This window comes from Coffea arabica, chromosome 5c (assembly GCF_036785885.1).
Source record: "Coffea arabica cultivar ET-39 chromosome 5c, Coffea Arabica ET-39 HiFi, whole genome shotgun sequence".
In the NCBI taxonomy this organism is placed as follows: domain Eukaryota; kingdom Viridiplantae; phylum Streptophyta; class Magnoliopsida; order Gentianales; family Rubiaceae; genus Coffea; species Coffea arabica.
Window position 1 is genome coordinate 38,062,012 of NC_092319.1, and position 16,166 is coordinate 38,078,177.

Here is a 16,166-nt window from a genome sequence, read left to right on the forward strand (position 1 = left end):
GGTGCGATTCATAGAGTGAAGGATAAGAATGGCGTATGGGTTGAAGATGACGAGGGGATCGCCAATGAGGCTGTGCGATTCTTCTCGGATTTGTTCTCAGCCTCCGGGGGGTCAGCTGGTGATTGAGAACATTTAATCCCTCATATGGTGTCACAAGCAGACAGGGCAGCTCTTGATGCAGATCCAACTAGGGAGTAGGTGAAACGGGTGGTATTTGAGATGGATGGGGATAGTGCTGCAGGCCCTGATGGCTTCACAGGTCAGTTTTTTACTTTCGCATGAGATGTTATTGCGCAGGATGTTTATAATGCTGTATTGAGTTTCTTTTGTGGGGCGGAGCTGCCTCGCTTTGTAACATCCACATCCATTGTTTTAATTCCCAAGGTGCCAAGCCCCCAGGACTTTTCTAAGTATAGGCCGATTAGTTTGTGCAATTTTTTCAACAAGGTGCTGTCTAGAATTTTGGCGGATAGGTTAGCAAGTATTTTGCCCAAGATTGTGTCTCCGCAACAGACAGGGTTTGTCAAAGGCAGGAATATAACAGAGAATTATCTCCTTGCTCAGGAGCTTATGTCAGGGATTAGGAAAAAGGCTAGGGGGGAAATGTAGCGTTAAAACTTGACATGGCGAAGGTGTATGATTGTGTATCGTGGACATTCATTGTCAGGGTATTGCGCAAATTTGGATTTGGTGAGAGGCTCATTGATATGGTTTGGAGGTTAATGTCGAATGTTTGGTTCCCAGTCATCATTAATGGGGCATCATATGGTTTTTTCAAATCAAGTCGTGGGATCCGTCAAGGAGATCCGCTGTCGCCAGCCTTATTCGTCATTGGCGCGGAGGTGTTATCCCGGGGGCTCAATAGTCTTGCTGCACAGTCGGGTTTCTTAGGTTTCACGGTACCCAGGGGTTGTCCGCCAGTCACCCACCTGGCTTTTGCGGATGATGTGCTTGTCTTTGCTAATGGTTCTTCTAGCTCTTTGAAGGATATTATGGGGGTATTGGAAATGTATCAACTGGCCTCTGGCCAGTTGGTGAGTGTTCAGAAGAGTGGATACTTAGTGCACCTGTCGGTGTCGCCCGCCAGGCGGAGGGTAGTTGAGCGGATTACCGGCTTCTCAAGGCAGCATTTCCCGGTCCGATACCTGGGTTTCCCGTTATACATTGGCAGGTGCAAATCCTTGTACTTTGGGGAGGTGTGTCATGCTATCTCGGCAAGGATTCTCTCTTGGCGGTCTAAACTTTTGTCGCCTGGAGGCAGGTTAGTGCTAATCAAGCATGTTCTATCGTCGCTTCCAACGCATCTTCTGTTTGCTGCAGTTATTCCAGTGGCGACATTCAAGAGTATTGAGCGTATCTGCGTGGTTGGATTCGGTGGGGGACCTCGACCGAGCAGATTAGGCATCATTGGATTCGGTGGTCTCAACTTTGTTACCCGGTGATGGAAGGTGGCGCGGGTCTCCGGCGGGTTCGCGATGTATATAATGCTTTTTCTTGTAAGCTTTGGCGGGGTTTGCGCACAAGGTCATCTCTATGGGCAGCTTTCATGCGGGCAAAGTATTGTAAAGGGGTCCACCCTTGTCAGGTGGTTAGTTCTCAGGCTGCCTCACCAACTTGGAGGCGCATGATCAATGTGAGCCGCCAGGTGGAATTATGCATGGTATGGTTGCTCAAGGATGGGACTTGTGATTTTTGGTATGATAATTGGTTGGGGAGTGAGCCTCTTTTTCTTAGAGCCTTGGTGGTTCCGGGCCTTTCGTTTTCCGATGTATTGGTCAATGGCACCTGGGATAATTGTCGGTTGTCACAGATTCTGCCGCCATCCATTGTGGATGAGGTGATGCAGACACCGGCTCTGAGTGGAAGGGGGACAGATCAAGTGATCTGGAGGTCGACGCAGTCAGGCCTCTTCACTTTGGCAGCAGCCTTTTAGGAGGTCCGCCAAGGTCGCAACAGGTCACTGGTGTTCTCTCGCATCTGGCATGCTAGGATACCTTTGAGAGTGTCCTTGTTCATGCTGCGCTTGCTCATGAGGCGACTGCCTTTGGATGACGTCTTGAGGGAGATGGGTTTCCAGTTGGCGTCAAAGTGTTTCTGTTGTGCGCTTGCCACTGGAGAGACACTGGAGCATGTGTTTTTTACGGGACAGCTTGCAATGGAGGTTTGGGTGTATTTTCAGAACATATGTGGTATTGGTAGGTCGTACAATAGTCTCCGAGCACATTTGTTTGAGTGGTGGATATTTCCTACTCCAAGGGGCAAGCAGAGATTCGTATTCGACATTGTTCCAGTTTTTATCTGCTGGAACATTTGGAAGGTGAGGTGTAGAGCGGTTTTTGATGGGCCTAGAGTTCGTGTAAAGGAGCTATGTGAAGCGGTATTCCAGGATGTCAAATCGGCATTTGAGGTTCAGTTTAGTCTGGCGGTCCACGTGAGTGATTTCTCGCTGTTTTACGAAAGGGTAGCTCAATCGACTGCGCGGTATGAGTTTAGAGTTGTTCGGTGGAGGGCAGGGGGTCAAGCAGATATGGTGCTCAATACGGATAGGTGTTCTAAGGGAAACCTGGGAGCGAGTGGTGGAGGTGGCTTACTTAGAGACTCCGATGGGCAGTTATCGGTTGCTTTCTCGGCATACCTGGGGGAGGCTACTAGTCTTCATGCTGAAGTGTTGGCCATGTTGAAGGGTGTTCAATTGTGTTTTGGTAAGGGGCTTCCCCCTAGGATAGTGCAATCGGATTCGAAGTTGTTAATTGACATACTCCAGCGGCGATGCCTTTGTCCTTGGTCTGTTAGGAGAGAGGTGGAGCAAATCTGGCACCTGGTAGAGGGGGTTCAGTTTGAGCATTGTTACAGAGAGGCGAATAAGGTTGCTGATATATTATCCAATGTGGGGGTCTCTCATCCGCAAGAGCTACTTCGAGTTTACTCTGCTGAGCAGACTCTTCTCTCGGTGGCCCGGGGAGAATGCCGATTAAATAGACTTGGGGTGCCTTCGGTTAGGCGTGTTAGGGTAGGACGTGCATAGGCTGTATCTCTGGGGTTTTTTCCCGATAGTCCATGTAATCGTGATCCCGATTGAATAAAAAAGTATTTGCTCAAAAAAAAAAAGAATATGAAACCTATCCCCTAAAGATTTATATTCAAAAAAAAAACAGTTATATCAAATTGTTCATAAGTTTATATGCCCAAAAACCAAGTGTAAGTAATACCTCTGTCCCAATTTATGGACGTTTATTAATACAGCGAGATCATTATTGACAACCAAGTCTTTACTTCCAAATTTACCCTATTACAAGTACGACAATCTGCTGAAATCTGTGTTTTTCATACAGTAATGATTTCTTTTTTTTTTCCGGTAACGATAATATTTGTACAATTTAATCTATCCTATTCTATAGAGAGAGAGAGCTTAAAGTGGATGTGTAAGGGAGTAGTAGATATACAAATTTGGCTAAACTAAATGGATATTCTAACACCTCTTTTAAATTTTTTTTAGTGCACGTGAAATTTGAATTCCTGATGTACGGTTCAGAGAGGACTGAGTCCTTTTTTGGTGACCGTACGATTTCATGAGTCCCATCTCAACCAAATGCATCCTTTGTATGTTAGAAACATGCACCATCATTGGCCTTGTAAAGTGGGAGTTGTCTCCCACAGTACTCAAACTTCTCTAAATGGATAATAATTAGTGAGTCCTACTAAAGACATACACTACGACGATAAGCGCGGAATGTTAGAAGGAAAATACTGTAGCATGACGCTAATTTTGAGACAATAAAAAAAAAGGGGAAAATATGACACTAACGATGAACTAAAGAACTACAAAATATATGTTTTATTAATAAAGTTCTTTTGACTAAATGCAAGTACCTCAAGAAGCATACAGCTCCAAGCATACATCTTTATTTGTTGACAAAGTGAAGCACTTAGACGGTTAGACCTGTGATCCACAGGTCCCACATTCAACCTTATTTATAAGCCTAGATATTTAGAGTACCAGTGCCAACTAGTTCTTTTCCAGTTTCCCTCCTTCAAAAGCCGTCGATCCTGTTTAATGTGGAGATAAAACTTGATAATAATATGACCTCCTTGGTTACTTAGTGCCTGAAGGTTAGCATACCCTGTCGCATACCTAAACAGTTTGGTCCCTCCTACAATTGCAAGTTCTTGAACAGGAGTCGGTTGGTTAAGCCCTTTTAATTCTACAGTGCTACCGTTGTACTTTCCGGTAGTGAACAGCTGGAGGACAAACCCTCTGCGTTGGTGCCATTAAGGGATACGATTCCAGCGATGCCTTGCATGCGACCAACTTCTCGGGAATGGGCTGAAATGCCTTCTGTTACGAGATTATCAGATATAAATACAGTTCCAAACTGGTCAAAGCCCCAAGGTGTGCCATTTTGACCTGCAACCGGGACGATACTAGTATCTGGTCCACTTCGATATTCATGAATGTAAAGTGTGAACTCTGTTTTGCGTACGGTTGGCTCTGCCGAACTTGCTACTAAGAGCATCATGAGAATTTGGAGTGATACCGTAGCATAACTCTTTGCCATTGATAGAGAACGCAAAAAGAACGAAAGAAGAAGAATGAAAGGATTGAAGGAAACAAGCTAGTGCGGTTTGAAGTACAAGCTGATGAGGACTATTTATTTGGCCCACATGTTTGCTCTCTGGTTTCTTTTACCATTTTTACCCTTTGTCTCTCGCTTTCTTCACTGAGTTTTTTTTTTTTTTTTTTTTTCCCCTCTTGACTGAGTTAATCAAACTATTCTTCTTCAAGTTGGCTACTAATAACGAAATTTCCACTGATTTTTCATGCATGTGGATCGATATGGGCACGCTGACTTTTCTTTCTCTTTAGTGAAAATCTTTTCTTGATCCATGGGATGGTGGCTCTTTTGCATTGGGTTTTACAGCACCATGAATCCTATCTTTTCTTGCCAGCGGAGACCAACACCATCAAATCTTGCCAATTTGCAAATGAAAGGTTTCCAACTTAAGATAACCAGCAGGCTCAGAAATTTTCTTTTAAAAAAAGAGCTGCCGTAACTTTTACCCAATAATTTAAAAAAAAAAAAGTGGCTGCCCCAGGAATTTTTAAAAATAAATAAAAACATTGTTGCCTACCTGTGTCGGCACGGCAAGTATAGTTTTAGAGATAGATTTTGTCAGTGCCACATTTGCCAAATATTTTTATTTTCAGGTAATATTCTAAGAAATTAGTCCTTAGATTCATGAATTTCGCTATAAAATTCAAGAAAGACGCCACTTAACCCAAGCCAACCATTGGATCCATCACCACCGCCCCATGTTACTAGCCCATTTCTTCCTCTATCTCCTTTCTCTTTCTTCTATGTTTTTTTTTTTTTTTTTTGCTTTATTTTTTTGTTTTGTGTTTTCCATCTCTTATTTGTTCTGCATGTTGCAACAAAGAGCAAGACGATGGACTGGGTTTTAATCGGGTTGGACTGTGGAGTCCTAGTATAGTCTAATGCTTCGACTCTGTTTGACTGTGCTTTGCCAGCGTTAGGGTTGGAAGATTTTGTCTGGATTAGAACTGATGGTGCCAAATCAGACTCCAAATTCGGAGTTTGATCTAGTTAAGTAAAAAGTTTTGAATCAAAACTCTCTATTTGCAATCACTCCTATTTTATCATTCAATTCAATCTTTCTCCACTCTAATTGAAACGCCATTGAATTGTAATCTATACGGATGAGTTTCGCCATTATGAGCTGTAATCATATAAAAATAAATAAATAATACATGTTTCAGAAAAGTATATAAACATTGGATTAGATGCCATCCATATTTTATTATTATGAATATAATAGCGTATATCCTTGGAAATACAATGAGACCAAATATTTGTAATCCTACTAATAGTTAGAAGAAGCTAGCAGAACTGGCTAACTCTTAAATCTTTCGCACGCACTTTTCGTTCCCAAAAAAAAAAAAAAAAAAAGAGAAAATAATACACACATTAATTAATGGTTTCCTAAATTCGTACTAAGTGGTATCTTTTGTTTAAGAATGTATTCAACCATCTTGTATTAATGGTTAGTAATCACCCAACTATTTTTGAGTTATTAATAATATTTTTCATCGAGTTGTAATTTGTGTTTATTGACCCCATCATTATAGGTTGAAGGAAAAACAAAAAAATTTGTTTGAGAAAAAGGTGTTAATATTAGATTAGTTGGGCTTACATTGCTATTCATTAGATTTTTTATAACGTTAATCTTATTGCATTGTTTTCCTTGAACAGTTTGAAAAGATATACAAAGGAAGTTTATGCTTCACAAAATAGTACTCATTTCATCTCATTAAAAAGTATCATACTTTTTTATTTTAATTTGTCCCAAAATGTTTATCATTATAAAAAATGTTTGTGAACTTGGTCAATAATTTTCAATGCCTAACCCTATCTCACCCAACTAAAAAGTAAAGATTATTGGGGCCAAAGAGTCTTCCATCAAGACTTTTAATTTTTTTTTTTCACTTTTTGTTTGTTCAATTGATTGTTATGCATGCACCAACCATTTTGAAATGATTTCCTTGCGTTTCTCCACACTCTAGTTCTAACTGGACTGCATCATATGCCAACCAATAAATATGTGAATCCTGCTATCATATTTTGTCCATCCACTGTCGTCCTTTGGTATTCAAATGAAGGGCAAAAAAGAAAACAAAAATGAATTCTTTTACCTATGTGCCAGATGAGTGGCATGCATTAACAAAATATACCGATTATCACATATACGCTTAGTTGATATAGATCAATAACTTTTTAATAAAAAATTGTGTTAAAATTTCAGTTTTTATGTAAGAAATACATTGGTGGATAAAGCCTAAATATCTTTATAAATAATCTATGATTTTAGGATTGCGCCTTGACTTGACTGCTGATGGTAATTGAAACCAAAATCATTCAAACATTTTGAAATCCGAAAAAAGAATCAATCTTGCAATTAATTATTGCTGATATTAGAGGCATGATTGCTGACTAAGGAAATTAAATAAGGTCTTACGTGTTGCACCACAATTAGATTTATTTTATTTTTTTTAGGAGACAGGGATTTGGGGAAGGGGAGCGTGGGGTTTCCGTTCAATCAAATAGCCTAGTCTTAGCACGTTGTGGAATCTGTTGATGAGTAAGGTACTGAGAGGAAAATATTTCAAAGCTGAGTCCATTTGGAGAACGAGAATAAGGGCAGGGGATTCATGGTTTTGGAAGAGTATCATGAGTGCAAGACAGGTATTAGAGAATGGTGTTAGGAAGAGGGTAGGGGATGGAAAAACAATCAACATATGGACTGATAGATGGAAACCAGGTAGAGGATCAGGCATGGTGAGAACCAGCAAGCCAGTGGATTGTACAGTTCGAAGGGTACACGAACTGATTCATAATGGTAAATGGAATAGAAAGTTGTTAGGATCTATCTTCAGTGATGAAGAGTGCAGGAAGATTGAAGATATTCCTCTAAGTGTATGTGTGGGGAAGGATAAACTGGTGTGGCCACTTAACAAATCTGGTTAGTACTCTGTGAAGACTGGGTATATGTTGGCAAGAGACATGAGGGAGGAGAGGCAGGTACAACAGAGGCAAGAAGCTAGCAACAGCAGAAATGCCCCTAACTCCAAGGCGTGGAAGTTATTATGGAATCTAGACATGAAGTGTAAGCTGAAGCATTTTATTTGGAAGTGTTTGCAGGAGGTCTTACTAGTTAATGAGGTTATTAAAAGGAGAACAGGTCTAGGGGAGGACAGGTGTAGGTGCTGTGGGGAAATGACAGAAACGATAGAACACATGTTCTTCTTTTGCAGCCATGCTGAGTATATATGGAAAGCAGCTCCAATTAACTGGGATGGGCTAAATGAATTCAGGCATAAGTTCTGGCATTGGTGGAATGGCTTGATTGATGTTGAGAGGAGACCTGAGGGGAAGACTCACATTGCATTGATAGTTAATATCCTTTGGCAGATATGGAAGGATAGAAACCAAATTCAGTATAATGGAGTTAGCAACTGTCCTGGAAGAACTGTAAACAAGGCAATGCATGAGTGGGTGGAATACAATGAAGCAGGAGATGGGGAGGCCAAAACAGATGCTAATAGGGAACACCGAGTGACAAAATTGAATAGTTGGCATCCACCCCCTCTGGGGGTTATCAAGCTAAACTCTGATGCAGCTGTGGAGCAGAAGTTTAGGAGAATAGGTTGGGGAGTGGTGGCCAGAAAGGAGGATGGGGCAATAGCAGGAGTTTGGGCAAGAGGGGCAGGGAGGGAAGGGAACCCAACAGTGGAGGAAGCATTAGCCATTAGAGAAGTTGTTATCAAGGCAAAGCAGAGGGGATGGAACAAGATGGAGATTCAATCAGATTGTAAACTGATGGTGGATAAGCTTAAGGATAGGTATGCTGAAGACCCAATTACGGGTACTATCGTAGCTGATATTTTGTTGTTAAGCCGAGGTTTTGAAGAATGTTACTTCTCCTTTGTAAGAAGGGAGGGCAACTGTATGTCTCATAAGCTGGCAAAATTTGCCATAAGCTTGAAGGATGAATATGTTGGTTGGATTCCTTTCCAACATGGCTTACGTGTTTAGCCAAAACAGATGTAAGAGCAGTTGCTCAAACAGTGTAACTAGTTTATGGAAATGAAGGACAATGCTACAGTGCCTATAGTTATGGTAACGATATTAGAGAAACCGACTATTATAGGTTTTTATTACCTTTAGTGACAGATCCAATTTTTTAGCGACTTTTGAAATATTATATTTAAATAATTAATATTAAATTTAGTAAGTTTTTAATTAAAACAAGTAAATTTATGCCTGAAAGATAAGTTTTAGTCAGAAATAGAAATTTACACTTTGAGTAATTTAATTTACTTATTATTTGATGAAAATTACTTATTTTTGAATTAAACTTACTAATACTACAAGTAAAAAATGTTCATATTTAAGTAAAAAAATTACCAGTTTCTAAAAACGGTTTTGGGTTCCTGAAACACTTTCGGATATCATCTTGTCAAAGTCATCTCCCTTCTTATTACTTAGTTCTCAGTTCCAACATACGATTGAATTCCCACGCAAAGATTTCCACTTTGGTCCACACTTTCTCTTGGTTACAAGCGAATAAATTTTCCCACTTCAAATTTTCATCTTCAGTTCCCACTTTCCCTCTATCCTTTCTCATCGATAGATTGTTTTTGGGTGCTGCCAAATGCAGACACAACAAAAGGGTTTTGCGACGGTGGTAGCCAATCAAAGATAGCAGTGACGAGGTTAGCCCATCATGTCCTCTTGAAATCGTTTGATTATATTGCTGTAATTTATTTATATTTCATTTGTTTTGTTTGTCAAGATTTTCTTGCGAAATCAAGGCTGAGAATTTGAAGATTTTAATGCAATTTTGTGGCTGAAAATGTCCACTGAAACATCTAGCCTTGATTTGGTTGTAGTTTGGATTGTCTACTGGTAAAACATGCTTAATAGCCATATGAAGCATCTAGGACTTGACTAGGCGTTTAAGTTAAATGTGATTAATTTGTGAATGCATATAAGATGTTTGGTGAAATGTCAAAGAGAAATATGTGTGTTATGATTGCTACTATGTGCTCTTCAGCAGCCAGAGATGAGACCAGCTCTTAAAGAAATCACCCTCGTCAGTCGACAACAGCGCTCAAGATCACCCTTGGGATTGGCTGAAAATAGACCTACTTCTGTTGGAAACTAAATAATCATATTAGAGACAGTGATTTCATCTTCCTTGTACCTGCTTTCTTCCTCTTCTTCTTCTTCTGTTTTCCCCCCCTTTTGTCTTATGGGTTTTTGTAGCTTTTTTTTTTTTTTTTTGTTGTTGGGTTTAATCAGATGTACATATTTAGATGAGAAGCACTAATACTCTCTTTCCAGTCTTGTTTGTGGTGATGGGATGAGTGCAGCTTCATCAGTTTCTTATAATATAACTTGAAATTTTGCAGAGAGGGAAAAGATATTAATATACCTCCTTCAATTTTGCATAAAGGGATGTTTTCCTATCTTCCTTTTTTGCTTGATTCTGCATTTTTTGCCTTTTGAATTTCTGGTGTTCCAATATATATATATATATATATATTTTTTTTAAGCTTTAAGTTCTTGAATCTAAGGTTGTGAATTTGCTGCGTCCTGATTCTTCCTCCAACCGACAAAACAGAGGTCCTTGCTGTTTTCTTTGATTTTAATTTTTTTGTCCTTTATTGTTGTGGCTGTTTTGCAAAACGTGGAAGTTAAGGCCCCCTCAAGGGTGGGTTTGGCCGGTGCAATTCAATACTAAGAAATGAAAATCAGTAGAAATGACTTGCAGACAATGACTACCTATTTCCTGGAAAACGGTTTTGTCCTTTTTCTCTAGATATTTTTTGATCTTTCATTTTGTATTCCCACTTGAAAAATGGAACACATTAATTGTTAGTTATCATATTGTCTCTGGTTGGCTGGTGCTTAAATTTTAAAAATTAGAAGTCATAAATCAGACTTTGATTTTTCTTTTCTATTAATTTTTGGTATGTATAAAAATTACCGCAATTATTTTCTATTAAAATATGCCTAAGTATCCGTTGACAGCTTTGATGAATGAATTCTGTACTTATTTTCTATTAAAATATGCATAAGTATCCGTTTGTATATCCTCTTTCCTTTCCTCTTGCTCTCAATCCAGTGATCAGTAATGGGGTAGGTTGGTACTGATTGAAATAATTTTCTCGCAAAAAGTCTTAAACCAGAATTTTAAAAGGAAACCTAAGGTTTTGATGTTGCATTGGTCTTTCTTTTGTGTTTTATACGCTCGAGTTGTTGAAGCCTCCCTCTTTCTATCTCAGTCAAGCCAGCTTCTTTGCTCCTGCGTTGTATGTTCTTGTTTCAGAAAGAGGGTTTATCAGGTTGGGTAGTTTCGTCCACCCCTACAAATTTAACAGAAGTAATCCAACATATTAACATTAGCAGCATCAAAAAATTTAAGAAAACTATATTTTAGTAATTGTTGTCATTGACACTTAATTGAAGTTCATTAAGAATAATTGAAATATGTAAATATCAATACTCTATTCAAATGTAAATATTCAACCTAAGTAAAAAAATAAATGATAGCTAAACAAACGAAATATGCGTTCAATTGATCGTGTTCAAACTACACATTCTGTTAATAGTTAGTATATATGAAATTGTATTTTCCATTTGTAGAAAATTAATATGCATTTTATATCTACTAACGAATATATTACCTATGTTTTGAACAAATCAAACGAAAACTTATGGTGTGATATGTATATAGTTGCTCACATTTATACGTATGCCATCATCCTTTCTTTATGCTGCAAATTTCTTTTGATTATATTTAGGGGTGGCAATTATAAAATGTCGACCTGAAAAAATGATATGAACCTAGCACAAAATTAATTGATTCGGATTGAGGTTTCGCGGGTTCGGGTCAGAATCGAGTCGCATGCAACGAACCCGAAATGAAAATGGGTCGAATTCGGGTCAAACCATGGGTGATCCGATATGACCCGATCACCTGTTTATGAATTAAAAATTTTTTTACCTAACTAAACTACGTTATTCTTTTTGTTTCAAAGGCATTAATCACTTAATCCTAAATGAATTTATTTAACTTATTTGAAGTTGAAATTATTATATTTGGACAAATAATGTATTATATTATTTTTTACTTTTATACTGCTTATATTTATTTTATATTTGGTTTGGAACAAAACACTTTTACGATATTTTTAATTTATTTTAGATTTGGTTTGGGATTATTTATTTAAATTTTTATTACTTGATTATGTAATTAGTCTTGTGTGAATTACAAATTACAGTGATAAATTAATAAATTAAAATTAAGTTTTGGGTCATTCGGGTCGTCCCGCCAACCTGACAACCTGGAATTTTCAGATTCGGGTCGGATATCCTGGCCCGTTTCGGGTTGGGGGATCAAGTTCGGGTCAGCCAGTTTTCTATTATACCTGGGTCTCAACCCGACCCGTCACTCCGATTTGGACCCGATTGTCACCCCTAATTATATTGTAAAAAAAATAACATATTTTACAAATTATTCCAATTTATTTAGAAAATGTTACTAATTTCATTAGAAATTATGAAATGTAATCATGGTTTATTAATTTTTTACTAAATATAAATACAACTTATATCAGGTAAAAATATTTGACTTTGTTTTACTTTGATCAGAAAAACTTGTGGTAGAAATAACGAAATAGTGACAAGGGTGCAAATTTCAAATCAACAACCAACGTACACTTAATTACGCTAATTTTTTAGTTGACCAAACTAATATATGCCATAAAGTAACTAGATTTTAGCATTTATAAATTGGCCATTTTAGCAGTTTATATACCATTCACCTATAAAAAATATGATTATTATAAAATGACATTTTATAATAATTTACATACTATTTGCCAATTAAAAGTAAGTTTGATAAAAAATATATATATGCATATAAATCCATATTGTAAATGATACAAAATATATTTGAATCTCACGAAACTTAATCTATGGGTAAATTTACTATAGTTTTCAAAGATTATGCCACATTAGTACAAATTTAACTTTTATGCTTGTGACCTAGAAAATAAATTTATTAGAACACATAACCTTTGTAAATGATACATACATTTATTAAAATGCTTAAAACACATAACATTGATGAATGATACATACAACCATATATTATACATTTACGTTACCAACAATTACTAACTATAATATTAAGTTTCAATCCTTAACAAAAAAATCTTAGCATTATTTTAAATAAACTTTCTAATACTTGTTTCATATAAGTTTTTTAAAGTAAAATATTAAATTTATGCCACAAACTAGTAAGTCTTGATGATTAACCAAATTTACTATTCTATCAACAGGATTTACTATTAATCCGTGAAAACTTACTATTACTTGAACTAAACTTACTCTCCAAAAAGAAAGTTTCGAATATAGAGTAGTAATTTATTTTTTTTTAAAAGTAACTTTCAATTTTATTTCATTTTACTTTTTAAGACATAAATAGGATAACAAATTTCGTTACCATTTTCGATTTATTTTTTATTTGCTTTTAGCGACCATTTGATTATTTGATCGGTCTATCCACCTAAATAGGATAACACTTAAAAATAAGAAAGTAAGTTTTCTATCTAAAATAATAAGTTAACAGTAAAAAATTAGTAACTTTTATACTTCAAAAAGGTAAGTTGGAATAAATATTAAACTTACTTTTTAAATAGATAAATTACTACTTTATTTCCCAAACTTACTTTTTAGAGAGTAAGCTTAATTCAAGTAATAGTAAGTTTTTATACATAAATATTAACTCTTGATAAAGTAGTAGTAAGATGATAAAGTTTTAATAAATTTACATCTGAGACACAAGAAATAATAAGAGTTAAAGCCTAAACAAAATGAGAAATAATATAATAATAAAAATGACAAAATTAGTATAACAATTAATATAAGAAAATCAGTATGATCTTGATTTTTTTCCTTGGGAGATTGTTCATAAGAATAGGATCCAATAATTATAAATGAAAATCACATGCATGTATAATCTATTGTATAATTTAAATTATATTTAGTTCACCTATAAAATGGTCCTAAAATAATTAGTACACTATGATAAATGTTATTTTAACAACAAAATTTTTTTTTACTAAAAGTCGGAAATATCCATGACATATGTATGAGGGATATTTTACCATTTTTGTATCTCACATCCAATCATGAAAGTTAATTTGAGAAAAACTATTTTTGACAATCGAATTATTTTGAATTTAACCAACAAGTTGAGATTTTTTAAACAATAAAAGTGAAATATTTTGGGAACTTAGTTGTTTATTTTCCCGTAATAAAAAATTTAAAATATGACAAATTATTCTTACATATTTTATAAGGTCATATGCAAAAAAAAAAGTTTTCATAGTATATTTAAAATGCTTCGAACATATAACATTTATAAATGATACGTACAATTGTAAGTTACTTTAAGTAAAATAGTAAATTTATGCCACAAACTATTAAGTTTTGATGATTAACCAAATTTACTAATCTATCAACAATATTTACTATTAATCTATAAAAACTTACTATTACTTGAACTAAACTTACCCTCCAAAAACTAAGTTTCAGATATAGAGTAATATTTTATTTCATAAAAAACAAAGTTAGTTTCATATTTATTCAAGTTTACTTTTTGAGACATAAAAGTTACTAATATATCGAGTTAACTTACTATTCTTGATGGAAAACTTACTAACCACCATTTTAGGTACTATTTCATTTAGATGACCAGTACAACAGGTCATCAAATGGTCGCTAAAAGTATTTTTACCTGTTATATCAGGTAAAAATAGTTTCGTTACCATAACTATCGTTACTTCAGACTTTTCCTGGAAATGAATATGCTATCGTTTGGGAAAAAAAAAATAGCCTAGTCTTAGCTATTATTAGAGAATTTGGGCTTGATGAGATGTAATTCATTATTTGGTTTATTACTTCTCCCAATGCGATTTTTTAATTTTTTGGTGGGCATCCATCCCTTCATTCCTGGGACATTTTAGGCAGTGACATTGCCACCGCTCTAATTTTGATGGCACATAAGGCTTTTTATTTAAATGACAAATTTGTCCTTAAGAGTCGATATTCGAATTTGACAAGTTTTGCATGGGACCCACACGCATCAGCCCGTTCGGAGTCACCGCTTGTCATCTCCCATATAAAAATAAAAGATTCGAAACATGCCGTTTTATTAGGGGCCAAATAAGATTGTTCATAACTCACGGGGGTAAACTATAAATTAATGTTTGATTACGACTGAATATAAGGACAATATTGGTTGTTGAAACCTATTGTCTAATGGTTCAGTTCAAAGAGAAAAAATAAAACATATTGTCTAATAGTCAAACATAATTTTGATTGACAGAAAGACAAAGTACTTCAAAAATAACATCAGAAGACAAAGTGCAAATCTATCCAAACATCAAGGGATTTAGTGCTAGTAACCCTTTCAAATAATATGCTATGCGAGAACGATGAATAGGAGAAAGCATCTAAGTTACGTAACACAAGCAACCATGAGGCTACGATGAATGGGAAAGAAAAGTACTCACTTGTGTAAAAAAAATCAAGAAAAAAAAATAAAGGATACGAAAAACTCATGAATAAGAAAGGCAAATACTTTTGCTTAACTATAATTCTATCAAATACCTCCCTTGAGGTATACCATTTAAAAATTTCCTTTAGTCCTCTTGGGACTAAAAGGTTAGTTAAACAGAAAATTTAACAAATATTTCCTCTGTCTCAAATTGAGAGTCATTTTTCAAAACTTTAACTTTTCATCTATAATAGTAAAAGGTTGTTGTCGGGATATTCTTTTTCAACTTTTGTCTTTGCATAAAGTTGTATTTTGGTTATTTGGATTTGACAAAATGATGATTGGGTCATCCAAATTAAATGTTCCAAGATAGAAACTTCAAACTACCTTCGGATTAGTTGGAATTACGCACCACTATCCATCAAATAATTTAGTGTTTATTATTATGCGCGCACCAAGTTATTGATTGGAAATATCTTTGATGGGTCCCGTGAAAATTGTTTTTATCTTTTTTAAGATGTCATTGAAGGATAACTTTTGACAAAGTGAAAGAAAGAAGTATAATGTGGCTCAACTTTTGAGTTGACTGAAAAGGTGCATTATGATATTAAAGATTGAAGGAATAAAATAAAAGACAAGAATGATGATAGAAACAGACCATTCTATCATCTTCCACATCGGCTAGACTTTTTTTTTTAACGATAACTGTTTATCTTGCTTGTATTTCTATTTTATGGAAGAGCTTAAAGAGGTTTATGTAGAGATTAGGAGGTGAATAATTACTGTGCTTTTTGAATTTTCAAAGAGTAATAAATATTGTTGTTCTTGTGTGATGGAATTCCGTCTAAAGAATTTAAAAGGGACTCTCCTAAACTATTAGAGCAAAGCCGAATGGTTTTGAAATAGGCTAGTTGCGAGGACGTGATGTTTATGGCATTGGTCGAATGACCAACTATTAAAGTCAGTGAGAAATCTGCACCCCACGTGTTAGACCCTGACAAAATAACTGGAATTCTGCG

At 35.8% G+C, this 16,166-nt stretch overlaps 1 long non-coding RNA gene across 1 annotated transcript; it reads left to right on the forward strand.

Moving 5' to 3' along the window:
- The first annotated feature begins 9,012 nt into the window (after window positions 1–9,012).
- On the forward strand, window positions 9,013–10,031 carry LOC140007522 (uncharacterized). Its single transcript, XR_011814837.1, has 2 exons — window positions 9,013–9,289; window positions 9,631–10,031. It is a non-coding gene; the product is annotated as an uncharacterized lncRNA (long non-coding RNA).
- Window positions 10,032–16,166: the final 6,135 nt, after the last annotated feature.